Source organism: Triticum urartu, unplaced genomic scaffold (genome assembly GCF_056163025.1).
Source record: "Triticum urartu cultivar PI428250 unplaced genomic scaffold, HENAU_Tu73 scaffold2, whole genome shotgun sequence".
NCBI classification, from domain to species: Eukaryota; Viridiplantae; Streptophyta; class Magnoliopsida; order Poales; family Poaceae; genus Triticum; species Triticum urartu.
This window is the reverse complement of record NW_028260368.1, coordinates 5,732,538-5,754,104: the sequence shown is the minus strand read 5'-3', so window position 1 is coordinate 5,754,104 and position 21,567 is coordinate 5,732,538. Positions and strand designations below refer to the sequence as shown.

At 37.7% G+C, this 21,567-nt stretch overlaps 2 non-coding genes across 2 annotated transcripts; one reads left to right on the top strand and one right to left on the bottom strand.

The window, feature by feature from the left end:
* Positions 1-12,110: 12,110 nt before the first annotated feature.
* TRNAR-UCU (transfer RNA arginine (anticodon UCU)) lies at positions 12,111-12,182 on the bottom strand. Its single transcript has one exon. It is a non-coding gene; the product is annotated as a tRNA-Arg (tRNA).
* Positions 12,183-20,801: 8,619 nt separating this feature from the next.
* On the top strand, positions 20,802-20,888 carry TRNAS-GGA (transfer RNA serine (anticodon GGA)). Its single transcript has one exon. It is a non-coding gene; the product is annotated as a tRNA-Ser (tRNA).
* The last annotated feature ends 679 nt before the right edge of the window (positions 20,889-21,567 follow it).

Here is a 21,567-nt window from a genome sequence, read left to right as displayed (position 1 = left end):
CCGTGGATACACTTCTTGATAGTGGGTCCCGCGGGCAACCGACGAGGGATGGTCACAATAAAGTATACAAATCACTTTCAGATGTAATTGAAGGTAAAGAGGGAAGGTTTCGCGAGACTCTGCTTGGGAAACGGGTCGATTACTCGGGGCGTTCTGTCATTGTTGTGGGTCCTTCGCTTTCATTACATCAATGTGGATTACCTCTAGAGATAGCAATAAAGCTTTTTCAGCTATTTGTAATTCGCGATTTAATCACGAAACGCGCCACTTCTAATGTAAGGATTGCTAAAAGGAAAATTTGGGAAAAAGAACCCATTGTATGGGAAATACTTCAAGAAGTTATGCGGGGACATCCTGTACTGTTAAATAGAGCACCTACCCTGCATAGATTAGGCATACAGGCCTTTCAACCCACTTTAGTAGAGGGGCGTACTATTTCTTTACACCCATTAGTGTGTAAGGGTTTCAATGCGGACTTTGATGGAGATCAAATGGCTGTTCATCTACCTTTATCCTTGGAAGCTCAGGCAGAAGCCCGTTTACTTATGTTTTCTCATATGAATCTCTTATCTCCCGCTATTGGGGATCCTATTTGCGTACCAACCCAAGACATGCTTATCGGGCTTTATGTATTAACGATTGGAAAGCGTCGAGGTATTTGTGCAAATAGATATAATAGTTGCAGAAACTACCCAAATCTAAAAGTAAATTACAATAATAATAATAATTTTAAATATAGGAAAGATAAAGAACCCCATTTTTCTAGTTCTTATGATGCACTGGGAGCTTATAGACAAAAACTAATCAGTTTAGATAGTCCCTTGTGGCTACGATGGAACCTGGATCAACGCGTCATTGGGTCAAGAGAAGTTCCGATTGAAGTTCAATATGAATCTTTGGGGACTTATCATGAGATTTATGCCCACTATCTAATAATGGGAAATAGAAAAAAAGAAATTCGTTCGATATACATTCGAACCACTCTTGGTCATATTTCTTTTTATAGAGAAATAGAGGAAGCCATACAAGGATTTAGTCAGGCCTATTCATACACTACCTAAACAAGAAAGTTAGATTCGGCGATGCCCCTCCCCTTTCGGGGGGCATTCCGATTTCCTAGTATCATCATTATTTGCCACGCGAATCCAGATTGAGATTGAGGCAATTAAGTTAATTAAATTTTCGAATCACTGACTCAGGCCCATTGTCGAATCCTACTCAGCAATTGTCGAATCCTACTCAGCCGAAAAGGGGGTACTTATGTATGGCGGAACGGGCCAATCTGGTCTTTCATAATAAAGAGATAGACGGAACTGGTATGAAACGACTTATTAGCAGATTAATAGATCATTTTGGAATGGGATATACATCCCATATACTGGATCAACTAAAGACTCTGGGCTTCCATCAAGCCACTACTACATCGATTTCGTTAGGAATCGAGGATCTTTTAACAATACCCTCTAAGGGATGGTTAGTCCAAGACGCGGAACAACAGAGTTTTCTTTTGGAGAAACACTATTATTATGGGGCTGTACACGCGGTAGAAAAATTACGCCAATCTGTTGAGATATGGTATGCGACAAGTGAATATTTGAAACAAGAAATGAATTCAAATTTTCGGATAACGGATCCTTCTAATCCAGTCTATCTAATGTCTTTTTCAGGAGCCAGAGGAAATGCATCTCAAGTACACCAATTAGTAGGTATGAGAGGATTAATGTCGGACCCTCAAGGACAAATGATTGATTTACCTATTCAAAGCAATTTACGCGAGGGACTTTCTTTGACAGAATATATAATTTCCTGCTATGGAGCCCGCAAAGGGGTTGTAGATACTGCTGTGCGAACAGCAGATGCTGGATATCTTACACGTAGACTTGTTGAAGTAGTTCAACATATTATTGTGCGTAGAAGAGATTGTGGTACTATCCGAGGTATTTCTGTAAGTCCTCAAAATGGGATGACGGAAAAACTTTTTGTCCAAACACTAATTGGTCGTGTATTAGCAGACGATATATATATCGGTTCACGATGCATTGCCGCGCGAAATCAAGATATTGGAATTGGATTAGTCAATCGATTCATAACTGCCTTTCGAGCACAACCATTTCGAGCACAACCAATATATATTAGAACCCCCTTTACTTGCCGAAGCACTTCTTGGATCTGTCAATTATGCTATGGCCGGAGTCCTACTCATAGTGATCTGGTCGAATTGGGAGAAGCCGTAGGTATTATTGCAGGTCAATCAATTGGGGAGCCAGGGACTCAACTAACATTAAGAACTTTTCATACTGGCGGAGTATTCACAGGGGGTACTGCCGACCTTGTACGATCCCCTTCGAATGGAAAAATAAAATTCAATGAGAATTTGGTTCACCCCACACGTACCCGTCATGGGCAGCCTGCTTTTCTATGTTATATAGACTTGCATGTAACTATTCAGAGTCAAGATATTCTATATAGTGTGAATATTCCCTCAAAAAGCTTGATTCTAGTGCAAAATGATCAATATGTAAAATCCGAACAAGTAATTGCGGAGATTCGTGCCGGAACGTCCACTTTACATTTTAAAGAAAGGGTACAAAAGCATATTTATTCTGAATCAGACGGCGAAATGCACTGGAGTACTGATGTTTACCATGCGCCCGAATATCAATATGGTAATCTTCGCCGATTACCAAAAACAAGCCATTTATGGATATTGTCAGTAAGTATGTGCAGATCCAGTATAGCGTCTTTTTCACTCCACAAGGATCAAGATCAAATGAATACTTATGGTAAAAAAGATAGGGAAATTCTTGATTATTCAACGTCGGATCGAATCATGTCCAATGGCCATTGGAATTTTATCTATCCTTCTATTTTTCAAGATAATTCAGATTTGTTGGCGAAAAAGCGAAGAAATAGGTTCGTCATTCCATTACAATATCATCAAGAACAAGAGAAAGAACTAATATCCTGTTTTGGGATTTCGATTGAAATCCCCCTTATGGGTGTTTTACGTAGAAATACTATTTTTGCTTATTTTGACGATCCCCGATACAGAAAAGATAAAAAGGGTTCAGGAATTGTTAAATTTAGATATAGGACCCTAGAAGAAGAATATAGGACTCGAGCGGAAGACTCAGAAGAGGAATATGAGACCCTAGAAGACGAATACAGGACCCGAGAGGACGAATATGAATATGAAACCCTAGAAGAATCTAAATATGGAATCCTAGAAGACGAATACGAATATGAAACCCTAGAAGACGAATATGGGAGCCCAGAAAACGAATATGGGAACCCAGAGAACGAATATAGGACTTTAGAGAAAGACTCAGAAGAGGAATATGGGAGCCCAGAGAGCAAATATAGGACCCAAGAGGACGAATATGGAACTCTAGAGGAAGACTCAGAAGACGAATATGGCAGCCCCGGGGAAAGCGCAGAGGAAAAATATGGTACTTTAGAGGAAGACTCAGAAGAAGATTCAGAGGACGAATACGAGAGCCCAGAGGAAGATTCCATCTTAAAAAAAGAGGGTTTGATTGAGCATCGAGGAACAAAAGAATTTAGTCTAAAATACCAAAAAGAAGTAGATCGGTTTTTTTTCATTCTTCAAGAACTTCATATCTTGCCGAGATCTTCATCCCTAAAGATACTTGACAATAGTATTATTGGAGTGAATACACAACTCACAAAAAATACAAGAAGTCGACTAGGCGGACTGGTCCGAGTGAAGAGAAAAAAAAGCCATACGGAACTCAAAATATTTTCCGGAGATATTCATTTTCCTGAAGAGGCGGATAAGATATTAGGTGGCTGTTTGATACCGCCAGAAAGACAAAAAAAAGATTCTAAGGAATCAAAAAAAAGGAAAAATTGGGTCTATGTTCAACGGAAAAAAATTCTCAAGAGCAAGGAAAAGTATTTTGTTTCCGTTCGCCCTACAGTGGCATATGAAATGGACGAAGGAAGAAATTTAGCAACACTTTTCCCGCAGGATCTCTTGCAAGAAGAAAATAATCTCCAAATTCGACTTGTCAATTTTATTTCTCATGAAAATAGCAAGTTAACTCAAAGAATTTATCACACAAATAGTCAATTTGTTAGAACTTGCTTAGTAGTGAATTGGGAACAAGAAGAAAAAGAAAAGGCTGGTGCTTCCCTTGTTGAGGTAAGAGCAAATGATCTTATTCGCGATTTCCTAAGAATTGAGTTAGTCAAGTCCACTATTTCGTATACACGAAAAAGGTATGGTAGGACAAGTGCAGGACCGATTCCCCATAATAGGTTAGATCGCGCCAATATCAATTCTTTTTATTCCAAGGCGAAGATTGAATCACTTAGCCAACATCCAGAAGCTATTGGCACTTTGTTGAATCGAAATAAAGAATACCACTCTTTGATGATTTTGTCGGCATCCAACTGTTCTCGAATTGGTTTATTCAAGAATTCAAAACATCCCAATGCGATAAAAGAATGGAATCCTAGAATTCCTATTCGAGAAATTTTTGGGCCCTTAGGCGCTATTGTAGCTAGTATATCGCATTTTTCTTCATCTTACTATTTACTAACGCATAATAAAATCCTGTTAAAAAAATATTTGTTCGTTGACAATTTAAAACAAACCTTCCAAGTACTTCAAGAACTTAAATACTCTTTAATAGATGAAAATAAAAGGATTTCTAATTTCGATAGTAACATAATGTTGGATCCATTCCTTTTGAATTGTCACTTTGTCCATCATGATTCTTGGGAAGAGACATTGGCAATAATTCACCTTGGACAATTTATTTGTGAAAATGTATGTCTATTTAAATCGCACATAAAAAAATCCGGTCAAATTTTCATTGTAAATATGAATTCCTTTGTTATAAGAGCAGCTAAACCTTATTTGGCCACTACAGGAGCAACTGTTAATGGTCATTATGGAGAAATCCTTTACAAGGGAGATAGGTTAGTTACGTTTATATATGAAAAATCGAGATCTAGTGACATAACGCAAGGTCTTCCAAAAGTGGAACAAATCTTTGAAGCGCGTTCAATTGATTCATTATCCCCGAATCTCGAAAGGAGAATTGAGGATTGGAATGAGCGTATACCAAGAATTCTTGGGGTCCCTTGGGGATTCTTGATTGGAGCTGAGCTAACCATAGCCCAAAGTCGTATCTCTTTGGTTAATAAAATCCAAAAGGTTTATCGATCCCAAGGGGTACAGATCCATAATAGACATATAGAGATTATTATACGCCAAGTAACATCAAAAGTGCGGGTTTCCGAAGATGGAATGTCTAATGTTTTTTCGCCTGGGGAATTAATCGGACTATTGCGAGCGGAACGAGCAGGACGAGCTTTGGATGAATCGATCTATTATCGGGCAATCTTATTGGGAATAACAAGGGCTTCCCTGAATACCCAAAGTTTCATATCTGAAGCAAGTTTTCAAGAAACTGCTCGAGTTTTAGCAAAAGCTGCCCTACGAGGTCGCATTGATTGGTTGAAAGGCTTGAAAGAAAACGTAGTTCTGGGGGGGATTATACCTGTTGGTACCGGATTCCAAAAATTTGTGCATCGTTCCCCACAAGACAAGAACCTTTATTTCGAAATAAAAAAAAAAAATCTATTCGCGTCGGAAATGAGAGATTTTTTGTTTCTCCATACAGAATTAGTTTCTTCAGATTCTGACGTAACAAACAATTTTTATGAGACATAAGAACCCCCATAAAAATATTTTTTACTTTACTAGACTTTTGAACTTAGAACACTAACAGGTCAAATTTTAGATTTTTAAGATTTTTATTTTAATAAGTAAAACAAGTCAGTTAATTCATTAAGGTGGTTATGTTTATACCATGTATCAATGGCCAACTCTTATCTTAGTACAAGGTTCTCTCGGAACAATTATTATTTATTTCAAGCTATTTCGGATCTTTCTTAATCTTCAAAAAGAACTAAATTCCGTAATGGAATGGTAGGATTAAAAAAAAGGAAGTGTGGAAAAAATGACAAGAAGATATTGGAACATTAATTTGAAAGAGATGATAGAAGCAGGAGTTCATTTTGGTCATGGTATTAAGAAATGGAATCCTAAAATGGCCCCTTACATTTCGGCAAAGCGTAAAGGTACTCATATTATAAATCTCGCTAGAACGGCTCGTTTTTTATCAGAAGCTTGTGATTTAGTTTTTGATGCAGCAAGTCAGGGAAAAAGTTTCTTAATTGTTGGTACCAAAAAAAGAGCAACAGATTTAGTAGCATCAGCTGCAATAAGGGCTCGTTGTCATTATGTTAATAAAAAGTGGTTCAGTGGTATGTTAACGAATTGGTCGATTACGAAAACTAGACTTTCTCAATTTAGAGACTTAAGAGCAGAAGAAAAAATGGGAAAATTCCACCATCTCCCAAAAAGAGATGTGGCAATCTTGAAGAGAAAATTATCTACTTTGCAAAGGTATCTCGGCGGGATCAAATATATGACGAGATTGCCAGACATTGTGATCGTCCTTGATCAGCAAAAAGAGTATATAGCTCTTCGGGAATGTGCCATTTTGGGGATTCCTACTATTTCTTTAGTCGATACAAATTGTGACCCGGATCTCGCGAATATATCGATTCCAGCCAACGATGACACTATGACTTCAATTCGATTGATTCTTAACAAATTAGTATTTTCAATTTGTGAGGGCCGTTCTCTCTATATAAGAAATCGTTGATTAAGAATATATAGTGAATTCTTGGGCAACTGCGTAAATTTATGGAATCACTTACTTTACTATATCTTTTTTTTTGCATAGAATTTTTTTTGCATAGAAAAAAGAAGGGGAATATTGATATATATTAGAGGGTATTGATATATATTATGATCTGATGTGCTTTCTTGGTATCCTAAATATAAGATTAATACTTCAAGTTGCTGAGTTGAGAAAGAGATGGTTGAATCAAAAGAATTCCTTTTTTGAAGTTCAATTTTTATCAGAGGACAATATGAATATTATACCTTGTTCCATTAAAACACTCAAGGGGTTTTAACGATATATCGGGTGTAGAAGTAGGCCAACACTTCTATTGGCAAATAGGAGGTTTCCAAATTCATGCCCAAGTACTCATCACTTCTTGGGTCGTAATTACTATCTTGCTAGGTTCAGTTGTCATAGCTGTTCGGAATCCACAAACCATCCCGACCGACGGTCAGAATTTTTTTGAATATGTCCTTGAGTTTATTCGAGACTTGAGCAAAACTCAGATTGGAGAAGAATATGGTCCCTGGGTTCCCTTTATTGGAACTATGTTCCTTTTTATTTTTGTTTCGAATTGGTCGGGTGCTCTTTTACCTTGGAAAATTATAGAGTTACCCCATGGGGAATTAGCAGCGCCCACGAATGATATAAATACTACTGTTGCTTTAGCTTTACTCACGTCAGCGGCATATTTTTATGCTGGTCTTAGCAAAAAAGGATTGAGCTATTTCGAGAAATATATTAAACCAACTCCAATCCTTTTACCAATTAACATCCTAGAAGATTTCACAAAACCATTATCGCTTAGCTTTCGACTTTTCGGGAATATATTGGCGGATGAATTAGTCGTTGTTGTTCTTGTTTCTTTAGTCCCCTTAGTAATCCCTATACCGGTCATGTTTCTTGGATTATTTACAAGCGGTATTCAAGCTCTTATTTTTGCAACATTAGCCGCAGCCTATATAGGTGAATCCATGGAGGGTCATCATTGAATTGACTCTTTTTGGAAATAGTATTTTTTTTTTTTGCAGCTTAGCTCAATTCATGCATGGTTCCAGATAATCTGCTTGGTTGCAAAAAAATAGTTAGAAATGCGTATGAATATATAGCCTAGAGTTGTAGGAGAGAGAATAGAATAGACTATATTATGGAATTTTCAAAGTATATATGCATTAAGGAGGGTGGAGTCAGGCTAGATCTATACTATAATATCCTTAATGTCTATAAGTGGAGTCCTCTTTTATGCAGGTTTCCACTTTAAGCAATGATTTTAGAATCCGATTCAATAGAAAATGAGAAAATATGCAAACAAAATAGAAGAAACAAATGTATATATATAGGATATTATATTATATATTCCTAGGTTAGATTCATTATCTAATCCGATATATGGATATGGAATTCCCTTCTATGTAGTTCGGACAATTCACATTATCATTTCAATTTGATTTCAATTTGTACTTTTTAGTTACTTTACTTCTCCCCAATAGAGCTTAGAAGTAAGAATTTATTGGTTGATTGTATCCTTAACCATTTCTTTTTTTTGACACGAGGAACTACTCACCATGAATCCACTAATTGCTGCTGCTTCTGTTATTGCTGCTGGATTGGCCGTAGGGCTTGCTTCTATTGGACCTGGAGTTGGTCAAGGTACTGCTGCAGGACAAGCTGTAGAAGGTATTGCGAGACAGCCAGAAGCAGAAGGTAAAATACGAGGTACTTTATTGCTTAGTCTAGCTTTTATGGAAGCTTTAACAATTTATGGACTAGTTGTGGCACTAGCGCTTTTATTTGCGAACCCTTTTGTTTAATCTTAAAAAAAAAATTCTTTCGATTTCGATTAGATACTTTTTTCTTTTTTTAGTAAATTGGTATTTGCTTCCACAATTCCAATTATATCAATACTTTATTTAATTTACTCCTATTTATTACTCCTGGAATTATCTATTTATCGGGACAGATAATACCCCATTCTAGGAAGGGCTGAGTTGAGTATTATTAATTTAGAAGATATGCTCACCTTCTTATTTCCCGTCCTTAGTTTAGGAAAGTGGAAAGTTTTTTCCTTTTATTTTAGGAATTTTGGGAACAGAACATTTCAACAAAGGAAGTCTTTCACCGGTCAAACAAGACGTAAGACTTAATCTAAAAGAAATTACTAGATTGAATCTATTTGCATTAAAAAAACCGATCAAAAAAGGGCGAGCGAAGTAAGTGATCGAAAAACTTTGTTCTTTGTTCGTCCTATCTATAAGAGGAGAGCATATGAAAAATGTAACCCATTCTTTCGTTTTTTTAGCTCACTGGCCATCCGCTGGCAGTTTCGGGCTTAATACCGATATTTTAGCAACAAATCTAATAAATCTAACTGTAGTGGTTGGTGTTTTGATTTTTTTTGGAAAGGGAGTGTGTGCGAGTTGTCTATTTCAAGAATAGATTGGATCTATCCGGCTGCACTTTATAATATTTTTTAGTATTTTTCGGATAAATAAGAAAAGGGTGCACGATCTCGACGAATTACTTCTGAATAAATTCAGAAATCATATGGAAGAACCATAGCATTTCGCGACTCATTGGTAAATCAACTTTGATTCTCTATAAACCAAGAATGTGAGACCATTAACACGGTTAAAGCTAAACTGCTTGAAGTCCAGGCAAAAAGAGGTACTCTTTCTACAACTATATTAGTATTAGTACCAATTTAAACGGGAAATAGCTAATGTAAAATTTATCTGATATAGAACACTCATATCGATAAAATGGTTTGAACTATTTACTAGAAAAAAAAGGGGGCACCCTGCCCTTTTTTAACCAATGCCGAATCGACGACCTATGTATAAAAAAGAGAAATTTTTTGGATTTGAAGAAAAAAAAAATAAAAAAGAATTCTATTAATTTTCATTTTCCATTTATTTAGTTAGTTTTTCTTAATGAAATTGAAATTATTAACTAGAGGGCAAATAAAAATAAAGAAACAACTTTGCTGACCATGATATATTTTTATCTAGGCGGAAGAGTCCTCTTAATATTTATCTAGTCTTATATAGGTTTCGGTATATTGAAATATAAACATAAAAAAGAAGATAGAGGATAGGCTCATTACTTAAAAAAAAGATATGGAAATAGCTATAGAAAAAAAAAAAGGAGCGTGAGAGCCAAATGAATCGAAAGATTCATGTTTGGTTCGGGAAGAGATCATAAAAGTTGTAAACTTACAAAATAATCTACTTTCATTAAAAGATTTATTAGATAATCGAAAACAGAGGATCTTGAGTACTATTCGAAATTCAGAAGAATTGCGTAGAGGGACCATTGAGCAACTCGAAAAAGCTCGGATTCGATTACAGAAAGTCGAACTAGAAGCGGATGAGTATCGAATGAATGGATACTCTGAGATAGAACGAGAAAAAGCAAATTTGATTAATGCTACTTCTATTAGTTTGGAACAATTGGAAAAGTCTAAAAACGAAACCCTTTATTTTGAAAAACAAAGGGCAATGAATCAGGTCCGACAGCGGGTTTTCCAACAGGCCGTACAAGGAGCTCTAGGAACTCTGAATAGTTGTTTGAATACCGAGTTACATTTCCGTACGATTCGTGCTAATATTGGCATTCTCGGGTCCCTGGAATGGAAGAAATAATTAAATTAATTAGGCCTTGAACTTCTACTTTCGTTTAGAATTTAGGCATTATTTTTCCCCTTGCTTCCGAAAAAAGAGTCAAGAAACACTAATGGCAACCCTTCGAGTCGACGAAATTCATAAAATTCTCCGCGAACGTATTGAACAATATAATAGGAAAGTAGGGATTGAGAATATAGGTCGCGTAGTTCAAGTGGGGGATGGGATTGCTCGTATTATAGGTCTTGGTGAAATAATGTCAGGTGAATTAGTCGAATTTGCAGAAGGTACTAGGGGTATTGCTCTGAATTTGGAATCCAAAAATGTTGGGATTGTATTAATGGGCGATGGGTTGATGATACAAGAGGGAAGTTTTGTAAAAGCAACAGGAAGAATTGCTCAGATACCCGTGAGTGAGGCTTACTTGGGTCGTGTTGTAAATGCTCTGGCTAAACCTATTGATGGGAAAGGCGAAATTATAGCTTCCGAATCTCGCTTAATTGAATCTCCTGCTCCAAGTATAATTTCCAGGCGTTCCGTATACGAACCTCTTCAAACAGGGCTTATTGCTATCGATTCGATGATCCCTATAGGGCGCGGTCAGCGAGAGTTAATTATTGGGGACAGACAGACTGGCAAAACAGCAGTAGCCACAGATACAATTCTCAATCAAAAAGGGCAAGGTGTAATATGTGTTTATGTAGCTATCGGTCAAAGAGCATCCTCCGTAGCTCAAGTAGTAACTACTTTCCATGAGGAGGGGGCCATGGAATACACTATTGTAGTAGCTGAAATGGCGGATTCACCTGCTACATTACAATACCTCGCTCCTTATACGGGAGCAGCCCTGGCTGAGTATTTTATGTACCGCGAACGGCATACTTTAATAATTTATGATGATCTCTCCAAACAGGCACAAGCTTATCGCCAAATGTCCCTTCTATTAAGAAGACCTCCCGGACGTGAGGCTTATCCAGGGGATGTTTTTTATTTGCATTCACGCCTTTTAGAAAGAGCCGCTAAATTAAATTCTCTTTTAGGCGAAGGAAGTATGACCGCTTTACCAATAGTTGAGACTCAATCTGGAGACGTTTCCGCCTATATTCCTACTAATGTAATCTCCATTACAGATGGACAAATATTCTTATCTGCGGATCTATTCAATGCCGGAATTCGACCCGCTATTAATGTGGGTATTTCTGTTTCCAGAGTAGGATCCGCGGCTCAAATTAAAGCCATGAAACAAGTAGCTGGCAAATCAAAATTGGAACTAGCGCAATTCGCAGAGTTACAAGCCTTTGCACAATTCGCCTCTGCTCTCGATAAAACAAGTCAGAATCAATTGGCAAGGGGTCGACGATTAAGGGAATTGCTTAAACAATCCCAGGCAAATCCTCTCCCAGTGGAAGAGCAGATAGCTACTATTTATACCGGAACAAGAGGATATCTTGATTCGTTAGAAATTGAACAGGTAAATAAATTTCTGGATGAGTTACGTAAACATCTAAAAGATACTAAACCTCAATTCCAAGAAATTATATCTTCTAGCAAGACATTCACCGAGCAAGCGGAAATCCTTTTGAAGGAAGCTATTCAGGAACAGCTGGAACGGTTTTCTCTTCAGTAACAAATAAATTTTGCATGTCTACTCTTGTTAGTAGAATAGGAATCGTTGAGAAAGCTTTTTCATTTGAATCATGCAAAAAAGTTTTCTTTGTTTTTAGTTTAGTATAGTTATTTAAAGAATAGATAGAAATAAGATTGCGTCCAATAGGATTTGAACCTATACCAAAGGTTTAGAAGACCTCTGTCCTATCCATTAGACAATGGACGCTTTTCTTTCATATTTTATTCTTTCTTTTATTTTTTTGCTTCTTCCGAGAAAAAACTGTTAGACCAAAACTCTTTTAGGAAATCAAAAAATCCAGATACAAATGCATGATGTATATATTATATCATGCATATATCATAAAGAAGGAGTATGGAGGCGGTAGTGGGAATCGAACCCGCAACCCCAAGGTTATGAGCCTTATGAGCTACCAAACTGCTCTATACTCTTAAACTAAAGAGGGGTAACTAGTGGATAAAAGAGGGTTGGATACGCCCCTCTACCAATATCTATACAAATAGAATAGTCCATTTATACAGAATGGTAAAGAGGGCTCCTCTATGATTATCAATTCCAGAAATCCATACAAATACGAAAGGGTATTTTATCCTTACCAACTGGATCTTGTTGCACCCGGTAACAAACATTCATAAACCATTTCTCGAAGTACGTGTCCGGATAGCCCAAAATGTCGATAGTTAGCTCTAGGTCTTCCGGTCAAAAAACAACGTCGATGAAGGCGTGTAGGTGCACTATTACGCGGTAGGGATTGCAATTTTTCTCGCATTTTCGTTTTTTCACTCAAACTCAAGGGAGAAACTTTGCTTCTTATCTTTTTTTTTAAAGATTGACGAATCAAATGATATTTCTGTTCTAATTTCTGCCGCTTCTTCTCCCTCTGAATCAAACTTTTTTTTGCCATAATGTGTCGTTGCTATTATTACCAAGTATACGGTTCTAATCCTAGATGGAAAAATAAATAGAAAAAGAAATCTAAAAAGGCAGATCCTCCCTCTCTATCAAGAGTAATGAACTAGGTGCTGATACAGTACAAAAAAACAAACTAAATTAACCAAACTTGCCTGATGTTGAGGCAATCAAGAAAGCTGCATAAGTGAATATATAACCCACGGAAAAGTGAGCTAATCCAACCAATCTTGCTTGCACAATGGAAAGAGCCACGGGCTTATCTCTCCAGCGAATTAAATTAGCTAAAGGTGTGCGTTCATGAGCCCATGCTAAAGTCTCAATTAATTCCTGCCAATACCCCCGCCAGGAAATTAAGAACATAAATCCAGTAGCCCAAACAAGATGTCCAAATAAGAACATCCACGCCCATACCGATAAACTATTCATCCCAAAAGGATTATATCCATTGATAAGTTGTGAAGAGTTTAACCATAGGTAATCTCTTAACCATCCCATCAAATAAGTGGAGGATTCATTAAATTGTGAAACGTTGCCCTGCCATAATGTGATATGTTTCCAATGCCAATAAAAAGTAACCCACCCAATGGTATTTAACATCCAGAAAACTGCCAAATAAAATGCGTCCCAAGCAGAAATATCACAAGTACCGCCGCGCCCTGGGCCGTCACAAGGAAAACTATATCCAAAATCCTTTTTATCTGGCATTAATTTGGAACCGCGTGCATCTAAAGCGCCCTTTACTAAAATCAATGTAGTTGTATGCAAACCTAGAGCAATAGCATGATGAACCAAGAAATCCCCAGGTCCTATTGTTAAGAAAAGCGAATTACTATTCTCATTAACAGCATTCAACCATCCGGGCAACCATAGGCTTCGACCCGCATTGAAAGCGGGGCCATTCGTTGAAGATAAGAGTATATCGAACCCATATGTCGTCTTGCCATGAGCAGATTGTATCCATTGGGCAAATATAGGTTCGATCAAGATTTGCTTTTCTGGAGTACCAAAAGCAAGCATGACGTCGTTATGAACATAAAGGCCCAAGGTATGGAATCCTAGAAAGAGGCTAGCCCAACTTAAATGAGATATGATAGCTTCTTTATGGTCTAACATTCTTGCCAATACATTATCCTCATTCTGTTCCGGATTGTAATCCCTAATGAAAAAAATAGCTCCATGAGCAAAAGCCCCTGTCATGATGAACCCTGCAATATATTGGTGATGAGTATATAAAGCAGCTTGAGTAGTAAAGTCTTGTGCTATGAATGCATAAGGAGGTAAAGAGTACATATGTTGAGCTACTAAGGAAGTAATAACCCCTAAAGAAGCTAGAGCAAGACCTAACTGAAAATGAATCGAATTGTTGATTGTGTCATAAAGGCCCTTATGCCCACGCCCTAATCGACCCCCCGGAGGAGTATGCGCTTCTAAAAGATCTTTAATACTGTGCCCAATTCCGAAGTTAGTTCGATACATGTGACCGGCAATGAGAAAAATAAATGCAATAGCTAAATGATGGTGAGCCATATCGGTCAGCCACAAACTTTGTGTTTGTGGATGGAATCCCCCAAGAAGAGTTAGAATGGCAGTTCCCGCTCCTTGAGCGGTACCAAATAAATGATTACTCGAATCAGGGTTTTGGGCATAAAGATTCCATTGACCCGTCAAAAGGGGTCCCAACCCCTGGGGATAGGGTAATACATCTAAGAAATTATTCCATCGAACGTACTCCCCCCTGGATGCGGGAATAGCAACATGAACTAAATGTCCTGTCCAAGCCAAAGAACTTACCCCGAAAAGTCCTGACAAATGATGATTGAGACGAGATTCCGCGTTTTTGAACCACGAAAGGCTTGGTTTCCATTTGGGTTGTAGATGTAACCAACCCGCTATTAAGGACAGCGTAGAAAGAAATAATAGAAAAAGAGCTCCAGTATAAAGATCCTCATTGGTGCGTAATCCTATTGTATACCACCACTGATAAACTCCAGAATAAGCAATATTCACTGGACCAGCAGCACCTCCTCGAGTAAAGGCTTCCACAGCGGGTTGACCAAAATGAGGATCCCAAATCGCATGAGCAATAGGTCTTACGTGTAAAGGATCCTGTATCCATGATTCAAAATTTCCTTGCCAAGCTACATGAAACAGATTTCCGGACGTCCATAGAAAGATTATTGCTAATTGCCCAAAGTGAGAAGCAAAAATGTTCTGATAAAGACGTTCTTCAGTAATATCATCATGACTTTCGAAATCATGTGCGGTAGCAATACCAAACCAAATACGACGAGTAGTGGGGTCCTGAGCTAAGCCTTGGCTAAACCTGGGAAATCTTAATTCCATAATGCCTTTCAAATCCTCCTAGCCACTATCCTACTGCAATAATTCTCGCTAAGAAGAATGCCCATGTCGTGGCAATTCCACCCAGAAGGTAATGGGTTACTCCTACAGCGCGTCCTTGTATAATGCTCAAGGCTCTAGGCTGAGTAGCAGGAGCAACTTTTAATTTGTTATGAGCCCAAACGATAGATTCAATGAGTTCTTGCCAATAACCACGGCCGCTGAATAAAAACATTAAACTGAAGGCCCAGACAAAATGAGCACCTAAGAAAAAAAGACCATATGCAGATAATGAAGAACCATAAGACTGAATGACTTGCGATGCCTGTGCCCACAAGAAATCTCGAAGCCACCCATTAATCGTAATGGAACTCTGTGCAAAGTTTCCCCCTGTAATATGAGTTACCACCCCTTGATCACTTATAGTACCCCAAACATCCGACTGCATTTTCCAACTGAAATGGAAAATGACTACCGAAATTGCATTGTACATCCAGAATAAACCTAAGAAAACATGATCCCAGGCGGATACTTGACATGTTCCCCCTCGGCCAGGCCCATCGCAAGGAAAGCGAAAACCTAGATTTGCTTTATCGGGTATCAAACGGGAACTCCGAGCAAATAAAACACCTTTCAAAAGTATTAATACAGTCACATGTATGGTAAATGCATGAATGTGATGGACTAAAAAATCTGCGGTTCCTAATGGAATAGGTAACAAAGCCACTTTGCCACCTACTGCTACTAACTCGCCGCCTCCCCACGTTAAGCTAGTACTTGTTGTTGCACCAGGAGCTGTTACGCCAGGCGCAGTAGCATGGATATTTTGTACCCATTGAGCAAAGATAGGTTGTAATTGTATGGCAGTATCCGAAAACATATCTTGTGGACGGCCTAAAGCACTCATGGTATCATTATGAATGTACAAGCCAAAACTGTGAAAACCTAGAAATATACATACCCAGTTAAGGTGGGATATGATTGCATCGCGGTGTCTAAGGACGCGATCTAATAGATCGTTGTATCGAGTAGTTGGATCATAGTCTCTTACCATAAAAATTGCTGCATGTGCAGCAGCACCGACTATTAGAAATCCGCCAATCCACATGTGGTGTGTGAACAAGGAAAGTTGTGTACCATAGTCAGTAGCTAGGTATGGATAGGGAGGCATAGAATACATATGATGAGCTACAACAATGGTTGTAGAGCCTAGCATAGCTAGGTTAAGAGATAATTGAGCATGCCATGACGTTGTTAAGATTTCATAAAGACCCTTATGGCCTTGTCCTGTAAATGGGCCCTTGTGAGCCTCCAAAATATCTTTAAGTCCATGGCCAATACCCCAATTGGTCCTATACATATGACCTGCGATTAGGAAAAGAATAGCAATAGCTAAATGATGGTGCGCAATATCGGTCAGCCAGAGACCACCGGTTACTGGATCTAGTCCTCCGCGAAAAGTCAGAAATTCTGCGTATTTGGACCAATTTAAAGTGAAAAAAGGGGTTGCTCCTTCGGCAAAACTAGGATAAAGTTGAGCCAAAAGGTCCCGATTCAAGATAAATTCATGAGGAAGTGGTATCTCTTTAGGATCCACCCCAGCGTCAAGAAATTGGTTAATTGGTAAAGATACATGAATTTGGTGCCCCGCCCAAGAAAGAGACCCAAGTCCTAATAATCCCGCTAAGTGGTGATTCAACATGGATTCTACATCTTGGAACCAGGCCAATTTGGGAGCGGCTTTGTGATAATGGAACCAACCAGCAAAAAGCATTAACGCTGCAAAAATCAATGCACCAATTGCAGTACAATAGAGTTGTAATTCACTAGTTATTCCAGATGCTCGCCAAAGCTGAAAAAAACCAGAGGTTATTTGGATTCCTCGGAAACCCCCGCCTACATCACCATTCAATATTTCTTGCCCTACTATAGGCCAAACTACCTGAGCACTGGGTCCAATGTGAGTAGGATCACTTAGCCATGCTTCATAATTGGAAAAACGGGCGCCATGAAAGTACATGCCACTCAACCAAAGAAAGATAATGGAAAGTTGCCCGAAATGAGCACTAAAGACTTTTCGAGAAATCTCCTCCAAATCACCAGTATGACTATCGAAATCGTGAGCATCAGCATGTAGGTTCCAGATCCAAGTGGTAGTATCAGGGCCCTTAGCTAGTGTTCTTGAGAAATGGCCGGGTCTGGCCCATTCCTCAAAAGATGTTTTTACAGGATCCCTATCCACAACAATTTTTACTTCTGGTTCCGGCGAACGAATAATCATTAAGTCCTCCTCTTTCCGGACAAGACATACAAAGAGACCCGCCAACTGTCTTTTTAGTGAATCTTTGAAAGATATATATTTTGAAAGATAGATTTTGAAAGATAGATTTTGAAAGATAGATATTGTGATTAGTTCTTTTCTTTACTATCTACCATCCTTCTATTTTTTTTTTAGTTATTCACTGGAGCAATTATATATTGAAGTCAATCCGAGGCAAGTGTTCGGGTCTATTATGACATAAAGATTAGGTGCCTAACGGACATTGTTTATCTTGAAAAACAAATATTTCTCGACGTAAGAAAAAAATCTTTTTTATTTTTAATTTAAGAAACTAGTGTATTTTTTTTGAGGGCATAAGCTCCTATCTATATCTACTTTCCTTGAGCATAATATAGGGTTTTTTATTTGATTCTAAATTCCAAGATAACTCATTAGAATTATTAATAAGATGGTCCTAATATATTAGCAATATTTAGATTGCCCCCTCTTTTTATTCACTTTATTACTTCTATTCTAGACCCTATCCCTATGGTTTATTCTTATGAAATATCATATAAAATAGAAGGTATAAGAAATGGATATAATGAAATTCTTGATTCGATCTTACGACCTAATTTATTTGATTAATGGATCAACAACCAAACCACCCATTTTATGAAAAAGAAGGAGCATGGTCTTATTCAAATTCAAAGCGCTTCGTAATCTTCAACCAGTTCTGTGCTTCAATATAATTTCCCGGAGTAAGCGCTATAGCTTGTTTCCAATATTCAGCAGCTTGATCAAACCAAGCTTCCGCAATTTCCGAATCACCCTGTAGAATGGCCTGTTCTCCTCGGTCGGAATAGGAAGTTCCTTCCCTTAGAACCGTACTTGAGAGTTTCCTACCTCATACGGCTCAGAAATTGCTATCTGAATTTCCCCTATCTTAACTGAATTCGATTTATCAAAAATCGATCCAATTTGTTCTTGGGTTAAGCAGAAGAAATTAATTACCTAAGTTTCAAACCCTAATTTTTATCAATAATCAGTTTGATCTTTTTTCCCACCTTCAGAAGAATGAAGCATAGATAGATATAGAGCCTTCGTTCAAATTTTCTGAGAGGTAACTATCCCGGTTTCATATATGAAATCTCTATAGAATCCTTGAAAAAGACTTTTTTCCATAAGAAAGAAAAAAGAACTTACTATCTTTGGGATCTGATACTACACCGCTGCTTAATCCCTTAGTGGATCGGCTCTATTACATAAGCGGATTCCTAAATTTTGCCCCATATCATGGGATAAGTAAGCAGTTTTTTTTAGTTGTATCGACCCAGTCGCTCACTAATTGATCTTTACGGTGCTTTCTCTATCAATTTGAGAAACTTTATCCATAGAGTAGTAGTATAGGCCATACTTTCTTCGTTTTTTGATTCTCGTGAAGTGTCCTTCCTTCCTACAGCTGATAGGGAAAAATCGTTGTTTTTACGATCCCTATGTAGAAAGCCCTTTTTTTCTAGTATTTACTAGAAAATTTGATCCTCTCTTTTTTTTTTTTCTTTCTATAGTGGAGATAGTCGCACGTAATGACAGATCACGGCCATATTATTAAAAGCTTGCGGTAAGAAGGGGTTTCGTTCTAGTGCCCGGAAATAATATTCCAAAGCCTTTGTATGCTCTCCATTGCTTGTGTGTATAAGGCCTATGTTATAGAGTATATAACTTCGATCATAGGGATCGATTTCTAGTCGCGTAGCTTCATAATAATTTTGCAAAGCTTCCGCATAATTTCCTTCGGATTGAGCCAACATCCGTTACGGTCGTTCATTCTATTCAAAAAATCTCCGTTCCAAAACCGTACATGAGGTTTTCATCTCATACGGCTCCTCCCTTCTGTACATAATAGTACTAAGCGAAATAATCTATAGAATCAAAATAGAATTAGTCCCGTCTCATTATGAACCGAAAGGGGCTGGTATTTTTCCAAGAAATCTCTAGCCAACCTTCCCACAAGAGGTTTTTCTTAACACCAATGAATTCTATTAATGCTAGAGGAAAACGATAGCTCCAATAATTTCTTTGTTCTCAACGCCTCCTATTTAGAGGAATTAGCTACTTCAACGATCTTTGATGGTTATAGGGGTATCCAAAGTACAAACCTGATGGTTGTTTGTTATCCCAACCATTCTTCCCAGCCCTGATACCGATCAGGAAAGGGGTAATTTCTAACAAAGTTTTTCTCTTGTTGATTCCTATTTCTAGGTGTAGTGCTTTTCTCCCCTATGCTGCCTACGGATACTAATAGAGTAGGATTGGCCTGTAATCCATACCATACCATATCCTGTAGGTGTAACCTTTCGCTCAATACTCAAATCTACAATTGAAGTATCTGAAGCCGCATCAATCGAGGATACACGACGGAAGGAATTGTTAGTTCGCCTCACCTTCCCGAAGCGTGGGTTTGTTTGCTTTACAAATTTGGTTCTCTCTATGCCAACCCCCCTCTCTTTTTCGTAAGACTGAGGTATAGGTAGGGCTAAAAAAAAGCAAAAAAAAGAGTCAAATCGCACCATCTCTATAATAAGTAAATGCCTTTTTTTCTCCTGAGGTTGTCGGAATTATTCGCAATAAAATATTGGCTACAATTGAGGAGGTCTTATCAATGAAATTTCCATTTCCACGGGATCTAGGCATAATTCCCAACCCATTCTATATAGAATTGTTTTCATTCCTTCACAAAATAACATAAAAACAAACACATTCGATTCTTATAATTATAAATAGATTGATCCATATGCTCTACTCTAAATCCATATGCTTTAAATGGATAAGAGAGATATGGATTTTCCGCTCAGCTCAAATTGTATCCTTTTCCTTCTGCTTGGACACGAAGAGATATGAAATATTTGACTAAGACTGGATTTCATTCCACTTTCCTATTTCTGAACAACAACTTATGTTATCAACTATTTCGTGTTTTCAAAGTTATTAATTGTCTCATACCCTATTTTTGATTTCGATAGTATGGTGTAGCGTATCTTATGCAAACGGAATTCTAAGGTTTCTTTATTTTATTATGCAATAAGAAGAATTCTTCCATTTTCTTTTTCTTTAGTTGCGGGAAAACCCAAATTAAAACTTTTATTTTATAGCGAGCGCAATTTCTAGTAAAAAATCCTGTATCCTTCCACTTAGATCAAAAGGAATTTTTCCAATAGAACTATGGAACCCCCGAGTGGTTGCGGTTGTACCTGTACTGCAGGAATAAGAAAACTCGCTATTCACTCAGTTTATTTTCCATAATAAGTTATGTAGGAGAGATGGCCGAGCGGTTCAAGGCGTAGCATTGGAACTGCTATGTAGACTTTTGTTTACCGAGGGTTCGAATCCCTCTCTTTCCGTTTTTCTTAATTCATCAACGTTAAGGATCACAATGTATCAAATCAAATAACAATTTTTTCCAGCAATAATATAATATCTTATATTATCTTATTTTGATTTAATAGAAATTAGAAATTCTCTATAGCAAATTACTGTGGTATGTAAAATACACATAGAGGAAAAAAGAAAAAAGGATCCTAATCCTAGGGTTAATCAATTTTAGCTAGTTGATGGGAAAATACAAATTAATGGTAATGGTCTTAGGGCGATTTAGTTCGGGGAAAGGGGAAGGGGAAGAAAATTCTATGAACCTTTCCTTTTTTCGTTAAGTTCAAGTCTGACGAGAGTAATATTCTACAACTAACAACTCATTTATTTGAGACCGACCCACTTCCTATCTAGGATTTTATTTACTAGTCCTTTATATTCCAACGTGTCAATCGCCAAATGCTTTGGCAATTTCCCCGGGTCCGATGAAGCAATATAATTTTGAACCAGACCTTTTGATCTTTGGTTATCTTTCGTAGTAATAATATCTCGGGGTTTGCAACGAAAACTTGGTATATTGACTATACGACCATTAACTAAAATATGTCTATGGTTGACTAATTGGCGGGCCCCAGGAATGGTTGAAGCCATACCCAATCGAAAAAGGATATTATCCAAACGCATTTCAAGTAATTGTAGTAAAACCTGGCC